At 46.7% G+C, this 14,697-nt stretch overlaps 1 long non-coding RNA gene across 1 annotated transcript; it reads left to right on the plus strand.

The window, feature by feature from the left end:
• The first annotated feature begins 5,764 nt into the window (after positions 1-5,764).
• On the plus strand, positions 5,765-14,697 carry LOC138824313 (uncharacterized). The gene is made up of 2 exons (XR_011371058.1): positions 5,765-6,004; positions 12,450-14,697. It is a non-coding gene; the product is annotated as an uncharacterized lncRNA (long non-coding RNA).

The raw sequence follows: 14,697 nt of genomic DNA on the forward strand, positions 1-14,697 counted from the left end.
ACTGACAAAAAGAACCCAGTCTTTCTGGTTGTATGGCAGCTTCGTTATTCTGGCATCACTGATGAGATCACTGGCCAATGGACTACCAACTCAACTTCACTTTCCTTTCTCTTGTCCCCAAAGGTTGGGTGGGTGGGACTAAAATCCCAGCCTTCTAACCATATAGTTGATTGTGCTGGCAACTTGAAGTTCTTTGAAGTTCTCTAGCTTTCTACTTCCCAGCAACTAGTCACAGCATGTCATCATGAAGCCATAGTAATAATTTTGACTGGCATTCAGAATAATGTGTGATAAAGTAACTAGAGGGGGAGCACATGCTTGTAATACCACCGCTAGGAAAGAAAGAGGCAGGAGGACTCGGAGTTCCAGGCAAACTTGGGTTACATAGAAAGACACTAGCTCAAAAATTTCCAGCTGGGGGGGCTAGGAAAGTGGCTCCGTGGTAAAGTGCTTACCTCACATGCATGAGGCCCTGGGTTTGATTCCTCAGCACCACATAGAAATAGCCAGAAGTGGTGTTGCCTTGAGCTGAAGAGCTGAGGGACAGTGCCCAGGCCAGTGCCCATGACCGACAAAAAAAAAAAAAATTTAGCTAGGCGCTGGTGGCTCACGCCTATAATCCTAGCTACTCAGGAGGCTGAGATCTCAGGATTGCAATTCAATGCCAGCCCAGGCAGGAAAAGTCTGAGACTCTGATCTCCAATAAACCACTCAAAACCGGAAGTGGCGCTGTGGCTCAAGTAGTAGAGCGCTCACCTTGAGCTGAAGAGCTGAGGGACAGCGCCCAGGCCCAGAGTTCAATTCCGACGACTGACAAAAATAAAGACCAAGCAATAGCTGGCTTCCTGTTGCTCTCAGAAGCCCCTGAGTTCAAGTGCCAAACAGTACCAACACAACAGCAACAACACAAAGAACTAAATAACGAAATAAATGACAAATACAGATGCTAGGCACCAGTGGCTCCTGCCTTCCTTCCATCCTAGCTACTTGGGAGATCAGGAAGGTCAACATTTGAGGCCAGCTCTGAGCATATACACAAAACCTCCTTTCTCAACTAATAGTTGAGGCTAGTGGCACAGGCCTGTCATACTAGCTTTGTGGGAAGTTGATAAGAAGGATCACAGTTGGCGGTAAGATTTTTTTTTTTTGGTCGGCCGTGGGGCTTGAACTCGGGGCCTGGGCGCTGTCCCTCAGCTCTTCAGCTCAAGGCGAGCACTCTACCACTTGAGCTACAGCGCCACTTCTAGAAGGATCACAGTTAAAGGCTAGCCTAGGCAGAAAACTCTTAAGAGACTTCTTGTCAACAGAAGAAGCTAAGCATGGTGGCTCATGCTTGTCATCTCAGCTACTTTGGGAAGCATAAAATAAGATGATCATGGTCCAAGCACGCATCTGGACAGGAATGGAGATCCCATCTCAAAAACCACCTTGTGAAAGCCAGGCACGCGTGTCTCATGCCTATAATGCTAGCCACTGACTGGGGAGGGTGAGGTTTGAGAGACACCATCTTGACTAGTGGCTAGGTGCCGTTTTCATCAGTGACACAAGGAAACACAAAGAGGCGGATCACAGGCAAGGCCGGCCCAAGTGTAGAGCAAGACTGCATCTCCAAAACAGAACAAAAAGGCAAAAAGGGTTAGCAGAGTGGTCCAGGCGGTAGAGGGCCTGTTTCTGCCTTGCCTCACACGCCTGAGAGGTGCCGCCCACAGCCCAGCTGCACCACTGCATTGCTTCCACAGGGGGCAGTATGCGCTCCTGAAAGGGCTGTAGGGGGGCGGAAATGGGACCTGCAGCCTGGGATAGCCCAGCTTCACTTGCCAGTTGATGAGCTGGGAGAGAGGCCTGGGAGGGCGCCGGCTCCCAGTGGCTGGCCCAGGGCTCTGGACTCCCTGCCTGGCAGTGGTGAGAGTCCAGACATGAACTGCACAGCAGGCCCCAGCCTCGTGGGTGCCTGAGCGATCGCCCCTCTGCAGCCAAGAGGCGCTCCCCAGTGAGCTCTACCCTGCTAAGGCCAGAGGTGCACCTCGGGGCTTCCTGCTGCCTGTGGCAGGGCCGGCTCTCCCTCGGGCCTCTCCACTCAGCCCCACACCTGGTTTCTGAGCCCCCGTCTGTCTTGCCCGTGTCTTGCCATCTAGAAATGAGGGGCCCACCTCCGCAGTTAACTCCCTGCTTGCAATGTTCCAAGTTATCCACCCGCTCATCCTTCTGGCTTTCATTCCAGCCGTGTTGCTCTCAGAAGCCACCTCCGCTGCGACGGGCTCCGTGACGCAGGCTCTTAACGCACAGCACAGCTGCTCCAGCCCGAGGTGCGTCAGAGCTGTTTATAGATGGGCTCAAGCCCTGCAAGGAAGCAGGCTCCAGAAACATGCTGGTTTAGGCCCAGAAAACGTCAGTCCTCGTGTGTGTGTGTGTGTGTGCAAAAACAGCTTAGGGACAGTACCCAAGTCCTGAGTTCAAGCCCCAGGACCAGCACACACACACACACACACACACACACACACACACACACACACACACACACACACACACACACACACACACACACACACACACACACACACACACACACACACACACACACACACACGGCTATAAATACAAGGCTACTTAAAATAATAAACAGGGGCTGGGAAGGTGGTTCAGTGATAGAGTGCTTGCTAGCATGCATGAGGTCCTGGGTTCGATTTCTCAGCACCACGTAAGCAGAAAAAGCTGAAAGTGGCACTGTGGTTCAAGTGGTAGAGTGCTCACCTTGAGCTGAAGAGCTGAGGGACAGCGCCCAGGCCCAGAGTTCAGGCCCCACGACTGACCAAAATAAAATAAAATAATAAACAATAATTCTCTATATAAAGTTTTTCTCTTAAATTTTTTTCTTTTTGCTTTAGTCAGTTGGGGGACTCAGAGCCTGGGTGCTGTCACTGGAGGTTAGTGTTTTATTACTTTAAGCCACAGTGCCACTTGTAGATTTCTGGTGGTTGAGATATGTGTTCTGGTGGCTGAGAATGTGGCTTAGTGGTAGAGTTCTTGCCTAGCATGCATGGAGCCCTGGGTTCAATTCCTCAGTAGCACATACACAGAAAAGGTCAGAAGTGGCATTGTGGCTTAAGTGGTAAAGTGGTAGAGTGCTAGCCTTGAATAAAAGAATCTCAGGTTCCCAAGTACTGAGTTCAAGCCCCAGGACTGTAAACAACAACAAAAAAAGAGTGTTCTGGACTTTCCTGCTCTGACTGACTTTGAACAGCGATCCTCAGCTCTCAGTTTCCTAGGTAGGATTACAGGCACGAGCCACTGTATCCAGCTATGTTTCTTACATTTATTATAGGTATTTTCTCATTTGTGTTGCTATATTAGTGGTTTACCTCAGTGGTAGTAGGTAAAAGTGCAAGACCCTGGGTTCAATCCCCAGTTCTGCAAATAAACAAAGTACGTCTTGTGTATTAAAATAGATCTACCACACTTTATAGAACTTGCTTTGGAAAAAAAAAAAAGTAAATTGGGTCATATACCAGTGACACACATGTAATCCTAGCTACTCAGGAGGCTGAGATCTGAGGGTCACAGTTGGAAGCCAACCTGGGCAGGAAAGTCTGTGAGACACTTCAATTAACCACCAAGATAGCCAGAAGTGGAGCTGTGGTAGATCAAGTGGTAGAGCACTAGCCTTGAGCAAAAAGAAAGCTCAGGACAGCATCTAGTCTCTGAGATCAAGCCCAAAGACTGAGGGGAAAAAAAAAAATATATATATATATATATATATATTGACTATGTGTCCAATATAACATCACACTTTATAGAGGGTTACTAGCATGGTAGTAAAGAAACATAATGTCGGGCTGGGAAGGTGGCTCAGTGGTAGAGTGCTTGCCTTGCATGCATGAGGTCCTGGGCTGATTCCTCAGCACCATATAAACAGAAAAAGTCAGAAGTGGCGCTGTGGCTCAAGTGGTAGAATACTGGCCTTGGGCTGAAGAGCTGAGGGACAGTGCCCCGGGCCCCACGACCGACCAAAAAAAAAGAAAGAAAGAAAAAAACGTGAGTGTTGACAAACATTGAATAAAATAGTGCTGAATTGTCGCTCCACCCTGTCCAGCAGGACCCTGGGTCACCTTTCTACCTAACAGAGCTAATTACCTCCCATCAATCCACTTAGCATGAGCTGTACCCCATCAAGGGTGAATCTGGCAGAGAGGCGCCTTCCCAGAGTCCCAAGGTTCATGCTCTGAGACTCATCTTGACTTACTTTCCAGTTTTGCATATGTTCGCTTAGTGGAAGGTGGATTAGGATTTCTGGAAGGTTTGCTGCCCTTCCTGATGACTCCAGTCCCCTGGGCTTTTGAGATTCCTGATCAGAGCTCTGCCAATACTGACAGGGGCTCAGAGGAGGAGGTAGAGAGCAAAACCAACAGAGGATTCAGCAGGCCCAGGCCTAGGGAGGCATGGAGGACAGAAAGTAGGCAGAATCCTAAGGAACTGGGCCATGTGAGAGGCAGAAGATGAAAGCCAGGAAGGGGCCTGTCAGGCCCCACTGTTCTGAGCCAGGTTTCCCTGCCTTTGAATAGAAACTAATATGACCCAAGCTATTAAAAGACCAAATGAAGCCGGGCGCTGGTGGCTCATGCCTGTAATCCTAGCTATTCAGGAGGCTGAGATCTGAGGATCACGGTTCAAAGCCAGCCCGGGCAGGAAAGTCCGTGAGACTCTTATCTCCAGTAAACCACTAGAAAACCGGAAGTGGTGCTGTAGCTTACCCTGGATAGCACAACATACAGAGGCCGTACTGGCCGGCTCAACAAGGCATGTTGCCAGGAGTAAGGTGGCCCTCCACATAGCCTAAGACAGGGTGTTCTCTCAAAAACCTGCCTTTGGAGAAACTGTTCTTTAAAGGAAAGGGGGAATTGTTAGGGGCCAAGAAGGCAGTTGGAAGATAAGGCCTCTTTTAGGCCTAAGCAAACACCTCCTCTATAAACAGTTCTGGTGAAAGACCCCCAGTGTTTGGGGTGCCCTTCGATCTGGAGAGACCCTCCCCCAAGGAACAACGAGACCACTTGTGCGGATGCAATCAGCAAGAGGTTTATTCAGGCATGCCCAGGCTCCCAGGTACACACGACCTCGAGATCCACAAGGTTCGGGTCGGTGGCTGGGAACCTGTTTTGACACACGGGTACCCGAGGCGACAAAGTCTATCGGGAGACTTGCGCGCCGGGGCACATGAAAGCACCCTCTTTTATGGGCAGCTGGAAGCAAGGTTACAGAAGCGAGATGCCTGGTTACAGGGTGTTGATTGGCTAATTTTAAGTCGTTTGGTGAGTCAGGTGAGCGGGTCAGGCGGAGTTCGTTAGCGGTGGGACGGGTGGGACTTTGCACAGGCAATTGAGTTAGCTAAGGTCTGTACTTACCCCACAGGTGTGGACTCAGAGACCCTTTGTGTTATTTTCCGGTTAATGGTCTAACCACAACATCCTGCCTCGCCGCCTTTGGTGTTTTCCACTCACATAGTTTCGCGGGGGGGGGGGGGGGGGGGGATGGACAGCAGTTTTTCTGGGGTACCTAATGGTCAAGCATGAACTAGGGTCTTTCACTGGAAAAACCACAGGATGTGCTTTTGAGATTAGCACAGCGGCCAAAAGGAAACAGCTTGACCTAATCTTAACCCCGGGACTTTCCACCCTTGCTTCTGCAAAGTTTTTTCATTCTTCCCCTTCCCCCTGTCCCTATGGGTATAAAAACCCTATCCTAAGCTCAATAAAGCAGACCTTGACGTGACTCAGACTGACTTTGTCTTTCTTTATGCGCTTGGTCTCCTTTCTCTCTCGCCCCCATTGGTTTTTAGGAGGCACCTCCTCGAGCCTAACGAATAACTGAACCTGCTGGACGGACGGGTCAAGTGGCGCCCAACGTGGGGCTCTAGGTACGGTGGCCTACCGGACGGCATTGCAGAAGGGGACCCCAATTATTACAGGGTAGAGACGCCTGGACCGCATCGCTCGTGCACCGCGGTCTTGAGGTAAGTCCTGCCGTCCCATCAACCATGGGCAAAACACTGTCTAAAGAGGTTTTATTTATAAAAGAAATGAAAGGAGCTCTTAGGGAGAGAGGAATAAGAGTATAAAGAAAAGATCTTGTAAAATTCTTTTGCTTTGTTGGGGAAAAATGTCCCTGGCTAATTTTGATTGGCCCGGACAGTCATCCCCTTACCTGGAGTAAAGTAGGGAAAAATATTAATGATTTAGCGGCTAAAGGAGAAGAAATTCCCGAGGCCTTTTTTAGTTTTTATGGGATTATCAGGGAATTTTAAAAGAGGCAGAAAAAGGAAGAGATGGTGCCCGCTTATTGATTTTAACGGAGGACTATCTAACCGAGTCGCGATATCCGTCTCGTAAAAGCGAAACAAAAGATGAAGATGACACCGCCGCTTTGCCCGGCTCACGCACTCCTTCTATAATAGATGAGCCGATTCCGGCGGCTCACTTAAGACCTCCTTTAATTCCTAACAATAAGAGGTCCGAACCCCCCTCTGAGGACAAAAAGATAGTTGCCATCAAAAAGGTTAGAGAGATAGAGCCATCTCCACCAGCCAAACCTTATCAACAAATATACCCTGTTATTTACAAAAATTCCCCTAGCGATGATTGGCTTGACCCCTCATCTGAAATAGATTTAGAAAAACAGGCGGCATGTTATGAGGAAGAAAGATATGGCCCTCAACCTGCCCCTCAGATTTATACACTTACAAAAAATCAGAAAACCAGGACTTTCAGTTGGCCCTCCCCTCCACCTTATGCAGACCCCTTTCTCCCATCTGCCCCACCACAAGAGATGTCATCCCTTCCGGGGTTAAAGGTCTCCTTAAAACTAAAGATTCTCTTTTAAAACAAGTAACAGAATTGAGAGATGTTCTCCATTTAAAAAAGGAATTACGCGACCTTACTTCCCAAATTCAAAATTTACAAGTAGATCTCACCAGTGAGACTTTTATAACCCCTCGCTCTGTTACCTCTGGTAAAAGGCCTGCCAGGACACCTCCGGTCTTAAGAGGCCACACAAACAAACCCAGACTTAAAATGCCAACTGCCCCCCTCTTTTTTCCTGTAATAACTCGTTCTGGCTCCCAATCTCAAAATCAAGATGGACAGGCTGACACCACTGAAGAACAGGAGGAGGAACAAGATCAGGGGTCCTCAGCCTCTGATGGGGAGGGGGACATCAAAGAGGAGATACAGGAAGGCCAAATTGTATATAAAAAAACTAAAATTTAAACATATAAAAGAATTACATTCGGCAGTTAAAAACTATGGGCTTAACGCACCCTTTACCCTATCAGTGCTAGAGGGGTTAGGAGGAGAAGGACACTTATTGCCTCATGAGTGGAACAAAATTGTTCAATCAGTCCTAAACAGGGGCCAATATTTGACCTGGAAGGCTGAGTTTGTAGATAAAGCAGAGGCTCAAGTCATTATAAATAAAAAAAAAAAGTTCACAATTGGCATCATGGTCTTCTGATAAAATTACAGGAAAAGGCAAGTATGCTTCAGAGGAAAAACAACAAAAGCTTCCTGCAGGAATACTAATTCAAACTGCTCAAGCAGCTTTCGCCGCCTGGAGAGCTGTGCCCGCTGCGGGAGCCGTGACCACCTCCCTTTCAAAGATCATTCAGGGCAATGATGAGCCATACTCTCAATTTGTCGCCAGACTGCTAGATGTAGCAGAGAGAGTTCTAGGCAATGAAGACACGGACAACATCCTAGTTAAACAATTGGCCTTTGAGAACGCTAATTCGGCCTGTAAAGCAGTTTTGAGGGGCAAAACTAAAACTTTAGATCTAAATGGTATGATTAAGCTTTGTAATGATATTTTTTTTTTTTTTTTTTGTCGGTCATGGGGCTTGAACTCTGGGCCTGGGCGCTGTCCCTCAGCTCTTCAGCTCAAGGCGAGCGCTCTACCACTTGAGCTACAGCGCCACTTCCGGTTTTCTGGTGGTTTATTGGAGATAGGAGTCTCACAGTCTTTCCTGCCCGGGCTGGCTTTGAACCGCGATCCTCAGATCTCAGCCTCCTGAGTAGCTAGGATTACAGGCGTGAGCCACCAGCGCCCGGCTTATAGATTCTTTTGAACATAAAATTTCAAAATCCATTAGTTTGGCCATTGGGGCCATGTTTCAAAACCAGACCCAGCCTTCTAAAAGGCCAGGACAAGTGCCTGGTTCTAAAAATTGCTTTAAATGTGGACAATTTGGATACTTTGCCAAAGAATGCCCCACTGCTCCGTTGGGCGGTACCCCTTTAACCACAACACAGGCTAATACTGTTGGGATACCCCCTGGAGTGTGTCCTAGATGTAAGAGAGGCCGTCACTGGGCTCGGGATTGCAGGTCTAAGACTGATATTAATGGCCAAACCCTGCCTGCGGTCCCAGGAAACGGGCTGCGGGCCCGGTACGGGGCCCTGTCAGTCCATTACAACAACAGATGACTCTTACCACCCAAAACCAGCCGCCAGTTCAAACATCAGTAATGCAGGCTTATTCCGAGCCACTGCAGGCAGCGCAGGACTGGACCTGTGTTCCCCCACCTCCAGGATTATAACCCCGGAAGAGGGAATAGCTATCATAGAGTCAGGGGAATTTGGACCCCCCCCCCCCACCGGGGATGTTTTTTCTTATCATAGGCCGAGCTTCAAGCACATTACAAGGACTCTCAGTTATTCCCTCAGTAGTTGACGCCGATTATTCAGGCAAATTAAAATTCTTGGTCCAAGCCTCACAAGGCCCGCTTACCATCTCTGCAGGCCAGCACATTGCTCAAGCCCTCCCACTGCCCGTGATAGGTCAATTCCCACACAAACATCCCCAGCGCAGCCATTCTGTCCCTGGGTCAACAGATATATTTTGGGTACACCAATTGACAGAGTCTCGACCAACCTTAAAACTCTTTGTAGAGGGGGAAACAATTCCTTGGCCTTTTGGATAGTGGAGCTGACGCTACTGTCATTGCTCAAAAACACTGGCCTGATTCCTGGCCTTTAGAACCTACTACCACACATTTAAAGGGCATTGGACAAATTCAAAATACACTTCAAAGTGCCAAAATTTTAACCTGGGTCGATTCGGAAGGAAATACTGGAACAGTTAAACCTTTTGTAATAGAGGGACTCCCTGTAAATCTATGGGGGAGAGACATAACGACACAGATGGGGGTTATTATGTTTAGTCCCAATGAGACTGTTATTAACATGATGCTTAAGTCTGGATTCCTACCCGGTAAAGGGCGAGGAAGACACGAACAAGGAATAAGCCAACCCATTATGCCCACCCCAAAACAGGACAGAAAGGGTCTCGGGGCTGACCTTTTTTCTTTTCTTTCTTTTTTTTTTTTTTTGGGTCCGGTCGTGGGGCCTGAACTCTGGGCCTGGGCGCTGTCCCTCAGCTCTTCAGCTCAAGGCTAGCGCTCTACCACTTGAGCCACAGCGCCCACTTCCGGCTTTTTTCTTTTTGCTTATGTGGACTGAGGAATTGAACCCAGGGCCTTGAGCATGCAAGGCAAGCACTCTACCACTGAGTCACCTTCCCAGCCCATGACCTTTTTTCTTAAGGACTGCTCCCCCTGCACTCCAAGCCGATAAAATAACCTGGAAATCTGATAATCCGGTTTGGATAGATCAGTGGTCCATGCCCCAAGAAAAGGTTCAAGCTGCCTTACAGTTAGTGCAGGAACAGTTGGAGCAGGGACATCTTGAGCCTTCCACCTCACCCTGGAATACCCCCATATTTGTTATAAAAAAAGGAAAACGGAAGTTGGAGGTTGTTACAGGATTTAAGAGAGGTTAACAAAACCATGGAACCAATAGGAGCATTACAACCCGGGCTGCCCTCCCCTGTAGCCATTCCTAGGGGGTTTTTCAAAATTGTAATAGATATAAAAGATTGTTTCTTTTCCATCCCCCTCGATCCTGTGGACTGTAAAAGATTTGCCTTTTCCATTCCCATAGTAAATCATAAGGGCCCTAGGCCTCGCTTTCAATGGCGAGTACTACCACAGGGCATGGTCAACTCTCCTACCCTTTGTCAAAAGTTTGTGGCCCAGTCCATAGATCCGATACGTGTTCAATATCCTAATACTTATATTGTACACTATATGGATGATTTGCAAATAGCTGCCAACCAAGATTCAGAGACACATCAAGTAGCCCAAGAGATAGTTAAAGCCCTACAAAACCGAGGGTTCCTCATATCTCCCGAAAAAGTCTAAACCTGTTACCCTTTCCTGTTTCTGGGTTTTCAATTAGAACCCGCTTTGATTTATGCACAAAAAGTTCAGATTAAGAGGAATAAATTAGCCGGGCGCTGGTGGCTCACGCCTGTAATCCTAGCTACTCAGGAGGCTGAGATCTGAGGATCGCGGTTCAAAGCCAGCCCGGGCAGGAGAGACTGTGAGACTCCTATCTCCAATAAACCACCAGAAAACTGGAAGTGGCGCTGTAGCTCAAGTGGTAGAGCGCTCGCCTTGAGCTGAAGAGCTGAGGGACAGCGCCCAGGCCCAGAGTTCAAGCCCCACGACTGACAAAAAAAAAAAAAGAGGAATAAATAATTTGCTTAAATGATTTCCAAAAACTCTTAGGGGATATTAACTGGCTATGCCCATACCTCAAACTAATGACAGGGGATTTAAAACCCTTGTTTAATATCTTACAGGGAGATTCAGACCCTACCTCCCTCAGAAAACTTACGCCAGAGGCAGAAAAAGCCTTAATAAAATTAGAAGAGGCTATTTCACAACAAAAAATAGGCTACTTTGACCCCTCCCTGACTATTTAATTATATTTGCTACTGATTTTACACCCACTGGCTTGTTGTGGCAAAAGACAGTGCCCCTGTTATGGGTACATGCCTCTGCCTCTCAGTCAAAAGTGCTCCCTCCTACCCCCTTTTGGTTTCTCAGCTGATTTTCTCAGGACTTAGGACTTCTGCCAAATATTTTGGCAAAGACCCTGATGTTATTACTCCCTATTCTAAAGAACAGATCAATTGGCTACAACAAAGACAGGATGAATGGGCTGTCTTGTGCGCTGGGTTTCAAGGAACATTTGATACTCACATGCCTAATGATAGACTTGTTCAATTTTTAAACGTTACCCCCTTTATTTTTCTAAAAAATACCTGGACAAAACCCATTCCTAATGCGTTAAATGTTTTTATTGATGGCTCGAAAAATGACAAGGCTTCATATGTTATTAATAATAAATCCTATTTCATAACCACTTCTTTTAAATCTGCTCAGCTTGTAGAATTGTTTGCTGCATTTTATGTTTTTCAAAGTTTAAAAGACTTCCCCTTTGTTTTCAGATAGTCACTATGTTGTAAGGTCTCTACAAGTCTTAGAGATGGTTCCTGTTATTCAACCCACCACCCCTACTTTTCAATTGTTTTTTGAGATACAAAAATTTATTAGACAACGCTCATACCCCTTTTACATAGGACACGTTCGTGCCCATTCTGGCTTACGTGGGCCTCTAACTCAAGGCAATGAACTCGCTGATTTGGCTACCCGCACTATTGCTCTCTCTCAAACAGCTGATCCAGTGTCCCTTGCACAAGAAGCTCATAACATTCACCATCTTAATGCTCACACCCTGCGCTTAAAATTTTCCATTACTAGGGAACAAGCAAGACAAATTGTTAAAAATTGTCAAAATTGCTTAACTTTGCTTCCTGAGCCCCATGTGGGAGTAAATCCATGAGGGCTTGTACCAGGACAGCTTTGGCAGATGGATGTTACTCATATCCCCTCTTTTTGAAAGCTAAAATTTATACATGTCACCATTGATACCTTTAGTGGATTTATCTGCGCTTCCGCCCATTCCGGAGAAGCCACAAAAGATGTTATAAACCACCTTTTATATGTCTTTTCTGTTATGGGACAACTCAAAACTTTAAAAACAGATAATGGACCTGGATATACCAGTCAGAAATTTAAACAATTTTGTTCTCAAATGCACATAAAACATATTACTGGAATTCCCTATAATCCACAGGGACAAGGCTTAGTGGAAAGGGCCCCTCAAACCTTAAAAAATACCCTTACTAAACTTGCCTCGCAGGAAACACTATATACCTTTCAGGGAAATTATAAAATATTGTTATCACATGCCCTTTTTGTGTTAAACTTTTTAACGTTAGATATTAATGGCAAATCTGCGGCTGAACGCCTCTGGCATCCTACCACACAAACAGATTATGCTCAGGCACTATGGAAAGATCCATTAACAGGAAAATGGAATGGCCCCGACCCAGTAATCATTTGGGGCAGAGGATCAGCTTGCATATATAATTCTAAAGAAGGAGGAGCCAGATGGTTGCCTGAACGATTGATAAAGCCATATAATAAATCCCAGGTTAACACATGTAACCACCCAAGGGATTGTCCCTGAGAAATTTCTTTCTCTATTCTTTTGCAGGAAGAATGCCAAGGCTTTGGATGCTTCGCCTTCTGGGCTCTCTTCTGGCACTTGCCCATGTGGTGATGGCTGGTCTCGATCGACCCGTGGACACCAACACCCTTCTCAGACAGCTGTATGGCCCTCCCTGTGATTGTCGAGGAGGAAACAGCCTAAAAGTTACTTCCTCCACCCGCAGCGTTGACTGTGGAACTAAAACAGCTTATTTGGCTATACATTCGTCCAATATAGGGGGATTTACACAAAGTTGGGTGTGTGTCAGTAAACCCACATTACACCCCAAGGGGAGCCCATGTCCACAATCCTGTCAATTTGTTGACCAAATGAATGCCCGATGCTATAATGCTTTTTCAGAGTGCACCCACGGGGGTAAAAAATACTTTATTGCTAAGCCTCATTCCACACTGATTGGATCAGTTGGAGGTGATTGGTCTACTCAAATCAATATTAAGGGCACCTCCAACAAATATGCCTCCGCCTCCTGCAGTGCCACTCCGGGTAAAGATGCATGTTGGCCCACAGTTGCCCCCATACGTGTTTCAGATGGAGGACCCACGGATGTGATCCGTGAAACATACGTTCAACAAAAAAATTCAACAGATAATTGACTCCATGTATCCACAGATTCATTATCACCCCTTACTTTTGCCAAGCCTAGAGGCGTGGATATTGGCCCACAGACTGTTGATGTTTTGACCGCCACACACAGAGCTTTAAATATTTCTAATCCTAACCTAGCTCAGGATTGTTGGCTTTGTCTGGCATATGGAGCTTCTTGGCCATTAGCAATTCCGTCCTTTTTTAATAGTTCCATTAATGAGTCCCTTGTTTTCCCTTCCCCCAATAATTGCTCTTGGAATGTTCCCTTTAAGGTCCAACCTGTTGGTTTTAATTTCTCCCTTTGCTTTTATAATCATTATCAAAATAACAGCTATGATACTGATGTGGGAATGCCCTCTTTCTCTGTGTGTGGGGCGGTCATCAATGTGTCCACCCCCCTTTGCTCACCACAGAGTCAAGTTTTTGTCTGTGGTAATAACATGGCTTATACTGTGCTTCCCCAAAATTGGACAGGACTCTGCATTCTGGCTACACTACTTCCAGATATTGATTTAATTCCCGGAGACGAACCGGTACCCATCCCTACCTTTGATTATTTTAGTCCCCGGCCCAAAAGGGCAGTACACTTTATCCCCTTGTTGGTGGGGTTAGGAGTGACTGGTGCCTTGGGTACTGGGACTGCAGGATTAGCCACTGCTGTCTCCTCATACTCCAAGCTTTCACAACAATTAGCTGATGATATTACAAAAGTTTATCAACCTGTTCAAGATCTTCAGGATCAGTTAGATTCGTTAGCTGAGGTGGTTTTACAAAATCGCAGAGGTTTAGATCTTTTAACTGCTGACAGAGGTGGCATTTGCTTAACTTTACAGGAAAAGTGCTGTTTTTATGCCAATAAGTCTGGCATTGTAAGAGATCGAGTTAAAAAACATCAGGAGGAGATTGAAAGACGGCGACATGAGTTTTTTGAGCGCCCTATTTGGGCTGCTTGGGGGGGACTTTTACCCTATGTTCTTCCCCTCCTGGGTCCCCTTGTTGGATTACTTTTGCTTATTTCCTTTGGCCCTTGGGCCAAAGCGCCTTATGTGCTTTATAAAAAATCAAATAGATTCTGCCCTTTCAAAGAATTCGGTCTCGGTGCATTATCATCGCTTAGAGACTCAGGAAAACCCTGAGAGGGACACACCTCCCGAGAGAGGACTTCAATTCCATAAACTTCTGCCCCGATAATTCCATACCGCTAGAGAACATCCCATGACGGGAATAGTGTGGAGCTTACCCTGGATAGCACAACATACAGAGGCCGTACTGGCTGGCTCAACAAGGCATGTTGCCAGGAGTAAGGTGGCCCTCCACATAGCCTAAGACAGGGTGTTCTCTCAAAAACCTGCCTTTGGAGAAACTGTTCTTTAAAGGAAAGGGGGAATTGTTAGGGGCCAAGAAGGCAATTGGAAGATAAGGCCTCTTTTAGGCCTAAGCAAACAACACCTGTATAAACAGTTCTGGAAAAACCATAGGATGAGCTTTTGAGATTAGCACAGCGGCCAAAAGGAAACAGCTTGACCTAATCTTAACCCTGGGCCTTTCCACCCTTGCTTCTGCAAAGTTTTTTCATTCTTCCCCTTCCCCCTGCCCCTATGGGTATAAAAACCCTACCCCAAGCTCAATAAAGCAGACCTTGACGCGA

Source organism: Dipodomys merriami, unplaced genomic scaffold (genome assembly GCF_024711535.1).
Source record: "Dipodomys merriami isolate MVZ:Mamm:240054 unplaced genomic scaffold, mDipMer1.0.p SCAF_128, whole genome shotgun sequence".
Classification (NCBI taxonomy): domain Eukaryota; kingdom Metazoa; phylum Chordata; class Mammalia; order Rodentia; family Heteromyidae; genus Dipodomys; species Dipodomys merriami.